Source organism: Triticum urartu, chromosome 2, assembly GCF_003073215.2.
Source record: "Triticum urartu cultivar G1812 chromosome 2, Tu2.1, whole genome shotgun sequence".
NCBI lineage: Eukaryota > Viridiplantae > Streptophyta > Magnoliopsida > Poales > Poaceae > Triticum > Triticum urartu.
Window position 1 is genome coordinate 210,570,167 of NC_053023.1, and position 10,812 is coordinate 210,580,978.

At 46.0% G+C, this 10,812-nt stretch overlaps 1 long non-coding RNA gene across 1 annotated transcript; it reads left to right on the top strand.

Moving 5' to 3' along the window:
• Positions 1-6,877: 6,877 nt before the first annotated feature.
• Positions 6,878-10,502, top strand: LOC125541425. Its single transcript, XR_007297525.1, has 4 exons — positions 6,878-7,432; positions 8,400-8,537; positions 8,645-9,517; positions 10,272-10,502. It is a non-coding gene; the product is annotated as an uncharacterized LOC125541425 (long non-coding RNA).
• The last annotated feature ends 310 nt before the right edge of the window (positions 10,503-10,812 follow it).

Sequence of the window (10,812 nt, forward strand, 5' to 3'; positions counted from 1 at the left end):
CGTACCGAGGAGCACACCGCTGCCTTGGCAGCAGAGGTACAAAGCGGCCTTCACAAGCAGAACCTTAATTCGGCGGCCATGCTCCCGGACACTGTCAAACGAGTCCGTATACTCTGTGGCAGGACAGTCCAGCTTGTCAGGAGCTCGACTAGCAATTCGACCTCCGTCTCAGTCCCGACCAAGTGGCGGCATACGTACCGCACGTACATAACTACGCACTAAAAATACCATGGGTAGAGATGGAGGCATAACCAGACTGTGGTCCACAATATGGCTTGACCTTCCTTGGACACACATACTTTTACTTTTCTTTTTATCCTTTTTAGGTTTCTTTTCCGCAGGCCCATCTCTAGATGTTCTTTCGAAGTTATAATCGGTCCTTTCGAAGGAAGGATATACCAAGGTGGCAAGTAGCACAGACGTATGGGGGAATCTCTAGATGTTCTCCTTAGCGATCATTCTACCTATTTTTAGGACCCGTATGCAGCTCCCCGTTGGTCTTGGCATGTTAAATAGCCACTGTTGCTTATCGCACTATTTGTACAAATACGCTTTGACGTATTAATCAAAATTATAATGGAAACATTTTGCGGTCCAACTTATGTGCTATTAGCTTACTACTTTATTTTTATTTCGCTATTTTTATTCGCATCCGTACACCTTGGTACGCTGTAATTCGCCAGGGGATTTATTGTGCCCCATACTATGGCAACAAGTCCGAACACTTTTACAATATAGTTCGGCCCCCGAATTTAGCATTATATGCATCAGCTCCGAATCATGTCTTTGGTCAATAGTTGGGTTGCCCGGCTCCTTTGCTTACTACCTTACATTTCGCTCTATCGGCTAGGGTAGTAAAGGGAGAACTACTGCGATTGTGTCCTGGTTTATCCGGATGAGCACCTTAGTAGAGAAAGCCGAAAACTGACTGTCATGATGTGGCATGAGCCGGTCAGCTCTTTGGAGGTTAAAATCTCTTGAGATTTTTTCCGCATTACGCGATGGATCGGCCTTCACCCGATCAGGTGTCTACAACACCCTAGTCCGGACTAACGGGCACTAGGGGCTGCGCCTACATTTCTATTGTCAAACTCCTATGGCTAAGTGAGGGTGACAAAGCCGCATAGTCCGATTGCCTGGTTCGTTGCGCTAAACACCTCCTTTAAGGACCAATTTCTTGGATAAAGAGTGTTTAGATTCCATCCCGAACACCCCCGTACTACCTACGTGGGGGCTGAAGCCGACGACTGGCCAACTCTCAGATTTAATAAAAAACGGCCGCACAGGAGGTAAAATTCCAAAATAAACAGCAAGCATTATTTTACATATCAGTCTTGTTTTCATCATACAGGGCGAGATAACATGGAGGTACTCATTCAAAGATAATGTCTTTTGAGCACTGACCCTCTACAATGCGGGATCCCTTGAGGACATCATCAAAATACCGCTCTGGCGTGTGGTGCTCCTTGCCAGCGGGCGGTCCCTCGGTCGGGAGCTTGACGACGTCCATCTTCGCCCACTGTATCTTGACACGGGCGAAGGCCATCCGCGGACCTTCGATACAGACCGACCGCTTGATGATGTCAAGCCGGGGGCATGCATTGACCAGTCGCTTCACGAGCCCAAAGTAGCTGCTGGGTATGACTTCAGCAGGCCATAGCCGGATTATTAAATTGTTCATGGCTAGTTCGGCCACCCTATGCAGTTCCACCAGCTGTTTTAGCTGGTCGCTAAAGGGCACCGGATGTTTTGGCGCAAGGTATTGGGACCAGAACAGCTTCTCCGTCGAGCTCCCCTCTTCGGCTCGGAAGAACTCCGCAGCATCGGCAATGCTGCGCGGCAGATCCGCAAACGCTCGTGGAGAACTCCAAATCCTGGTCAGTAAGAGAAATATTCTCTTCACATACTTGCTCTACATAATAAATGCCTTACCCGTCGCGATTTTCCTGGCCTCCTGGATTTCCTGGAGGGCGCCCTGGGCTTCAATTCGTGTGCGCTCTAGCGGGCCTTGGCGAGTTCGGAATCTTGATCCGCAACATGGCGCTCCAAGGACTCAGATTTCTTCATGGCGTCCTGGAGCTCCCGCTGGACCTCACCGACCCTGGCCTCATGCTTTTCACGGGCGGCTTGTTCTTTTGCCGGTCTCTCCTTGGCCTCGGTCAACGCCTTCTTGAGGGCCTCCACCTCGGTCGTTGCCCCTAATAAATATCATGGCACTACGGTCAGCACAAATCATTCATCCTTTCTGAATATACACATGGTCATTGCATACCTTGCTTGTCTTCTAGCTGCTTTTTTACACGACTGAGCTCTTCCTCGGCCCGCTCCAGACTCTGCTTTAGTCCAGAGACCTCAGCAGCATGAGAGGTTGCGGCCAGCAACGACGCCTGCTTATTCACATAAGACATATTTAGTTAGTCTCCTGCAAAAATTACTTGATCCTCTGTCCGGCTTTTCTTTCCAAACACCGGACAGAGTCTCTGGGGCTACTGTCTATACTATGATATTCTATTTATGCAAGTGCGTCGCTTACCTCAAAACCTGTTAGAAGGCTTGTGCAGGCTTCGGTCAGTCCGCTCTTGGCGGACTGAATCCTCTCAACCACCGTACCCATAAGGTTACGGTGTTCGTCCACAATGGAAGCACTTCGCAGCGCTTCCACTAGAGCATCCGGTGCCTCTGCATGGACAGAGGTCACCGGTGGAATTGGTGCACCTCCTTCCCTCGAAGGAGGCTGCCTGCCGGATTCCGGAGCCGTATAGGTCTCCGGGATCGAATTCGGCCAGGGGGCCGAATTGGAGATGGCCCCCATCACCAGTCTCCATGGGGATCTGCTCCCCCATGTGTTTGGCGGCCGAGGTGTTATCCTTTGGAGCCACCATGACGGCCTCCTGTGCCTCCCCCTGAGCCGGAGTGTCCTTCGGGACAGCACTTCAGCGTCTTCCATAGTTTTGGGAGAGGAGGCCGCCGGAAGGGACCCACTGTCCATCACCTTTGAATCCAGCGAGTTTCCCGAAGATGAGGATGCTCGAGTTCGAAATGAGCCGGACTGCAAGTGCATGATTCAACATGTTAAAACTATGAAGTAAAGAAGCTGGATATTTGTGTGCGTCTTTGAGTACTTACGATTCGGCCAAGGGCTTATCCCTGGGGCGCCACTCTGAGCTGCTGTCAATGTCCCACGCGGGGTTGTCTACGGCGGCGGCCTTCCCCTTCTTGGACACCTCTGCCTCTAGATGAATGGAGGCCGCCCTTTTCTTCCTTCCTCCCTCAGGGGGATAATTGCTTTACTCCTCCTTCTCCTCGTCGGTGGCGGGAGCGGAGTGGGTTTCGGCGTCTTCGAACGTCACATCCGAAGTGCCCTTAGGGCGGAGAGCACCCATGGTCCCCTTGGCCTTCTTCTCCAGTGCTTGATAGGGTGCCGAAAACAGCATCTTCGTTAGAAGCGGGATAGCTAGTTCTTCGTTAGAAGCCGGACACTGAATCCGCTCCGCCTTCTTTGTCCAGCACTGAAACAACAAATAGGGAAGTTTAGACATCTTCCTTGAGTATGCAAGTAAAGGGTACACCTTGAAATACGGAAAACTTACCGCACTTGCGGGATGGTCCAGGTCATGCCCATGGTCTTCGGCCGTCATCGGCCACATCTCGTTGGCCTTGAAGAGCACCTTCCAGATGTCTTCGTGCGTAGTGCTGAAGAACTGTTGCAAGGTCTGGTGCTTGGCCGGATCGAACTCCCACAAGTGGCAAGTCCGGATTTGGCACGACAGGATCCGGCGAGCGAGCATCACCTGGATCACATTGACAAGCTTAAACGTTCTTGTCCACCATGCGCTTGATGCGCATCTGGAGTGCAGTCAGCTCATCCGACGAAGACCAGTCGAGGCCCTTCTCTAGCCAGGAGGTGAGCCGCATCGGGGCGCCGGACTGGAATTCGGGAGCCATGGCCTAGGTGGCGTCGCGAGGCTCTGTTACGTAGAACCACTACTGTTGCCACCCCTTGACAGTCTCCACGAAGGTACCTTTGGGCCATGTGACATTGGGCAGCTTGCTCACCATGGCGCCTCCACGCTCTGCATGTTGGCCATCCACCACCTTCGGCTTCACATTGAAGATCTTCAACCACAGTCTGAAGTGGGGTCGGATACAGAGAAAGGCCTCGCACATGACAATAAATGTCGAGATATTGAGTAAGGAGTTGGGGGCCAGATCGTGGAAGTCCAGCCCGTAGTAGAACATGAGCCCGCGGACGAATGGGTGGAGAGGAAATCCCAACCCACGGATGAAGTGGGGGATGAACACGACCCTCTCCACTACAAGAAATATGTCAACTAGTGACCTTCCCTTAGTGACCCCAGCTGAATTGGTCATAAATCCACGGCCATTTCGCTTGGAAGGGCACAAACCCAGAAATTGCCTTACACCAAATGGTCATAAAGCAGAAAAGAGTGGTCGATGACCTTATTTCTACCTGATTACGACCAATATAAATGGCCATGAGGTTGTGAACGTGGATGCATTGGTAATTATTGCTATGACTAGGCGCCACCTCATCAGTTTTGCCTATGTGTCATGTCCATGTGTTAGTTTTTGCCCTAGGTTGTGAAGCAACCTATATTTCTGTCATTCCCAAAATTCCCCCAAAAGTTGGGCATTCTTTACTATCCAAATCATTGCCTCATGACAATATTCAACTCCATTTGCCCGGTAAATCTTCCTCGGCAAATTTCCAAAGTTTTTGTTCAACTCAAACTGTTGTGAAGGAAGTACTAGCTAGGCATATCCTAATGAGCTGAATTTTTGCCACATCTTCTATATTCCCAAATCATAGCTCTCCACAAAATTTGAGCCTCATCTAACAATACATGTGAGTGTGGCTTCAACATTCATATATCTGTCCAGTGTTGTACGTTGCAAAGCAAGTGACACCTAGGCTCCTCCATTTGAGCTGCAAATTTTCCAAGATAGTGTCCTTAGTAGATGATCATCCTCGGCAAAAACTCAGGCCCATTGACCATGTGCATTTCCCGTACCACTAATCAAACACTTGGGGTGCTAATTCATGGTTGAGCTCAGTTCAGTCTCCTCGTGAGATTCTTCTATTGCCTTCTTCTTCCTGACACCTATCAGGGGAGTGCCCAACCCACTAGACATGCCTAGGCCGCCCAGAAGGCAAGGCAACACCACGGCCACACGGCGGGCATGCGAGTCTACGCGCTTTGGAGTTGGGGCCCTGGGCCACCATCCAAACCTCAACGTATCGCCGCCAAACCATGTATTTCTGATTAATTAGATACTTATGTAGCTATAAATGGTTTTTAGAAAAAAATAAAGAGCAAACTATGAGGCAGTTGCAGTTCAAATTTGACCCGCTTCCTGCTGCAAAGATAGAAATTTGTCTTTTTCACCAGAGGTGTATAGTTACTTTTGACGACCAACCATTTTATCAATTTTACATTAAATATGACCTAATATATTATAAAAATGACTTGGTCCAATTTTGCAAAAAATACATGGTAGGTCCTTCACAAAAAAACTCATTTTGGGCACTCAAAAAATGGAAAATTGATTTTTTGTCCAAAGAAAATGAAAACTCCCTTAGGCAACATTGTTTGCCATTCCAATATGCACCCTTGTGCACAATATGAGATCATTTGAACAAACTATGCCATGAATGTGGCCATAAGATTGATCATTTGGCTTGAAAGCCATGAATCTTCAGAGATGATAGCTCATTTATGAGAACACTTTTTAAAAATAATTACCGTATTGCAAGTTTATTATTTTTCCTCAAAACTTGGTCACATATGATTACACAATGCGAAGGTTTTCCAATTTTATGATTTTTTTTTCAATTTTTTATGCCCGTTTCAAAAGGCGGTCAAAACGGCGGGCTTGACCGTTCCTAGCTAGTTGTTGAATCTTGGAAACCTTTTGATGTTTCTCTGATTAAATAGATACTTATGTACCTAGAAATGATTTTTGGAAAAAATAAAGAGCAAACTATGAGGCAACTGCCGTTCAAATTTTAGCTGCTTCCTATTGAATTGACGGAAATTTGTCTTTTTCACGAGGGGTTGATCAAAACTTTTGACACACAACCATTTTATCAGTTGTGCATGAAATATGGCCTGGTATTTTAGAAAAATGATTTGGTACAATTTTGTACCAAATATATGGTAGGTCCTTCACAAAAAAACTCATTTCGGGCACTCAAAAAATGGAAAATGAATTTTTCGTCCAAAGAAAATGAAAACTTCCTTATGCAACATTGTTTGCCATTCCATGATGCATCCTTTTGCCCAATATTATATCATTGCAACAAACTATTCCATGAATGTGGCCATAAGATTGATCATTTGCCTTGAAAGTCGTGAATCTTCACACATGATAGCTCATTTCTGAGAACAATTTTTTAAAATAATTGCCGTATTATAAGTTTATTATTTTTGTTGGTAACTTGGTCACATATAATGACACAATGCGAATGTTTTCCATTTTTCTGAAATTTTTATACCCGTTTCAAAATGCGGTCAAAACAACGCGCATGACCGTTCATAGCTTAGAAAAGATTAAAAATGCAATCAAATTGGTGAACATCCGTAAAATGTGGTCTAACTTAAGTGAATATTTTAGTGATGCCATTTTGCAAAATATTTTTGCTAGCTGTTTCACAAACCTCCAATTTTTAGCACCAAGAAAGAGTAATTTTTAATACCTCATATTTCTAACCAATCAGGACGCAGCCCACGGATCACCCCCACTCTAGTCAATCTGAGCCGTACACCCCCTACCGATCCAACGCCCCTTACAAACCTCTGCTAAATGCACGCGCGGGGCACACCCTCCTCCCTCGATCCCATTCCTTCCCAATAAACCCTAGGTTAAGCGCTGCTACCTCCCTCTTCCCGATCCAGATTCCTCCTCCGTCGCCCCTCCCTTCCACCACCCGCAGTCGCCCCCGCTGGAGATCAAGCGAGCCGCCCAACCTCACCATTGATAGATGCACCACCGCCTAGGAGCCACGGCTGGGTGGCATGCCGATGTGCGCGTGCTTCAATGTGCGCTGCCGCTGCTCCACCGACCTCTCCGTCTCTTCCAGTCAGATCCAACGGGCACATCTTCCTGCAGCCACGAGCGACCACCCAACTCCACTATCGATCCCCAAAGCCAAAGGCAGAGCCAGCCGTCACCGGCCTCCTTCGTCTTCCCCAACCTCGGCCTCCACTCCACCGCCGGTGCCCTTTCCCCTCCCTCTTCATAGATCCTCTCGAGCAGCCACCTCGAGGGCGGCGCCTGTACCAGTGGGAGGGGGCAGGTCTACGCGCTAGCGCAGTGCGAGGGCGACCTCTACAACATCAACTGCAGCAACTGCGTCACCCAGGCCGTGCAACGCGTCGCGGTCGAGTGCAGTAGCGCCCCCTCCGGCCAGGTCTACCTCAAATTTGTGCCTCCACATTCAGTTCCAGCCATATTTAGAATATTGATTTGGTTAATTCTGTAGTGATCCAATGTGAAATCTGAATATCGAATATTAGATTGATTGGGTTTACCAGTAATTTGGGCAAGTGTGGTATTAGCAGTATTATGTTAGTTGCTTCATGATTCTTGCTGGTGGCTACTGGCTAGTTCATGCATGTGAACTACTATCGGTGGATTTGTTTGTACATGTGTAGGTGAGATCCTGGAAGGATTCTCTGGTTTGGAATTGATTCATGGGGATCGAGGGAGCGCCTTGTGTTTCTTGCTGCGGTGGATTATGGCTAGGTATAGATTAGTGCTCTATCAGGTGCTCATCATTTGGATTACAAACAAGCCTTGCTTGCATGGTCCAGTGTTGGGTAGGTAGGAGTTATGAGCATCTCTTTGCCATGTCAAAGTGGAACTCTGATGCAGACAGTCGCATTATCTTGCTCCTTTGTTGGTTGGTCAGCTTAAGATTGAGGGACAGGAATCAATTGTACTTTTTTATGAAGGCAGATTGGCAGGATCTTCCCCTTTTCTTTTGCCAATTATGCATGTTCTTTGCACTGTTGAGTTCCACTGTTGGGTGTAGCCTCAATTGCAAAAGTTCTGTTGTTTGGCGACTCTACTTGGTCACTTAGTTATGCTGCAACAGGTTTTTGTAGCTTGTTCATGCCTGCTCAATGTTGTTCATGCTGAATGTTGTTGTTCTCTGTGTAGATAACATGTTGAATGTTGAATGTTGTTCATGCTCTGATTGACTTGTCTGAATGTTGTTCATGCTGAATGTTGTTGTTCTCTGTGTAGATAACATGCTGAATGTTGAATGTTGTTCATGCTCTGAATACAACAAAATGATTGAGCTCTGTTTGATTTATCTCTTCTCTGTGTAGATAACAATGCTGAATGTTGTTCATGTGACTGTGTGTATGCAGAAACTATGAGGATGACAAGGTGAAGACCCCCAAGATTCGTTTTCTTCTTCTTCTTCATGTGCTACTTGCAGCATCAAGGGGATCTTCGACTGCTACCAGCAGACCACCGGGACCAGCCTGTGGACCGAGCAGTATGAGGTTGGCTTCTGCTTCTCTATCTTGCCTCCATCCATCCTTTTCTTTAGCTGTATCACTTTCTCCTTTCTTTGATGTGGCTGATTTGCTTCCGTTTGATATCATGGCAGAATATGCAGCGCACCCTGAGCCGGCTCAAGAGCATCAACCGGAACCTGCACACTAAGATTAGGTCAATGCCTTTCCTCTTTATGACCATCTAAAGAGATCTTCCACTAGCATTGATAGATCTGAAGCTAATTTGCTATAATTGGCATCAAAATTGTGAGTGTCACTAGTGATGCACTGCTCTTTTTCCTTGTGATTCCTGAGTACTGAAGAAACTGTTTTGGGTAATATGCACTGGTCTTTTGCTTATGCTCTTTTGAGTTTGGCAAGTGATTGTTTGGGGAGTAGATGTAGTGTGTGCTTATGCTCTTCTGAGATTTTGCAGGAGTGGTTCATTTTTGGGACATGTGTTAAATAAATAATGTGTGTTAAATCAAGCCTAGCAGAGTACAATATACACACTAGATTGTTTCTGAACGTGTTAAATAAAAAATGTGTATGTGTTACTGTATCCTAGTAATTCTGCTGTGTCATTCTATCCTAGTAAAGCAAGATGGTTGTTATACTCATGTTCCTGATGATATTGGTGTACACTCAATATGGTTATTTCTTCTAGTTCTGCTACTAGTTGCTGTGTACTCCTAGTGCTTAGTTGCTGTGTAGTAATACAAAAATATTAATGCTCAAATATGATGATGTGGCCTGCAACGCACTTGCTTCGACGTTGACCTGTCCGTCGTCATTGCCTTCGAGGACAACGAGGACACGACAGGCGCCGTCGGCCTCAGCGACGGCTTCCACCACTACCACATCATCGTCACCTACCAGTTCCACGACGGCGTCTGGGCCGTCGAGTCCTTCTGCAGCTGCTGCCGCTCTTCCTTCCATAGTTTGGGTGGGACTCGTCGGATCGGCCTCCTCGTTTCCTATTTCAGGTAGTACATCCTTCTTGCTCGAATATACTATTTGATATGCCCGCATTTCTCCTGCTCCGGCGCAGAATTGATGGGTTCTTCCTGGATTATGGAATCCTGCAAAAAATTGAATTTTCTAGGGGCAATCTCAGCCTACTTGCCACAAATTCTGCTTGTCTGATTGGCTCTGGTATTTATTACTAGGCCGAGATTCTAGTTTACTGTCATCGTCGATTCTAAGATTCCCATGCCCATTTATATGATCTGTATGGTGAATTACTTCTATGGTGTGTGTCAAAATTTGAAGTAGATCTGAAATTTGCAGCTCCAGTTTTCCTGGAGGCCACATTATCCTTACTTTAATGGCCAACTTGGTCAGAGTAGAGTTGAATCCTGTAGACCACATGATACTATTGTGATAATGCAGAGTTGGTGTCCATTCCTCCATGGAGATTTGAGTTTTCTCTTTTTGTTTATTCTGTGTGGTGTTAGTCTGATGGTCTATTGCAAGATGGCTGTATGGATGACTGAACTTTGTTTATTCCGTGAGGGCTTGCTTGGTACCAATTTTTATGTGCTTCATTGTGCAGTGCTAATTTTGCAGCACTGATACGAACTTACAACATTATTACATTGTAGTGTTTTCTGCATGTTGTCATATCACTAGTTCCATGCTGCCTTCACATTCGAGTCTATTAGTTTTTTTGTTTTTATCCTTGATTAGTATCAATTGTTGTATTGTAGACTTAAAATTGTGGTGGTTCTTCCTTTACAGAAGCTCAAGTGTGAAGTCGTGAAGTGTGAAGCCGTGAAGTGTGAAGCCAAGTGTGAAGCCGTGAAGTCCAACTCATTGCAGCATATCTGTGTTGTAAAGATTGTAATAGATTTATTTAGTGGTATATTTGATGAATTTTATGTGTTCTTTGTTCTATTTGAACTATTGATTATATATGTGATTTGAAAACTTGTGAAATGGAAACCTGTCCAGTGGGGCCACTTATGAAAATAATCTGTCAAATTTGTACATTTCTGACATGTGGGATCAATTTGAGAGATGAACATGACAAGTTGGACCCATCTGACTAGTGGGACCAGCTTGAATATATATTGGTTGAAAATAGAAAATCAGTAGACTAAACGGCCATGGCATAGAAAATAAAAAAGGCTGAATCAATGGCCCAAAGCCCATGTAGCTAGCGAAAATTACAAGGAAAAATAAATATTAAAAAGGCTGAATTAATGGGCTCGGCCCATGTAAAACACCGAATTGGACCGGGCTGAATCTTATCCACGTTAGCTTGCCACGCTAGATCCTA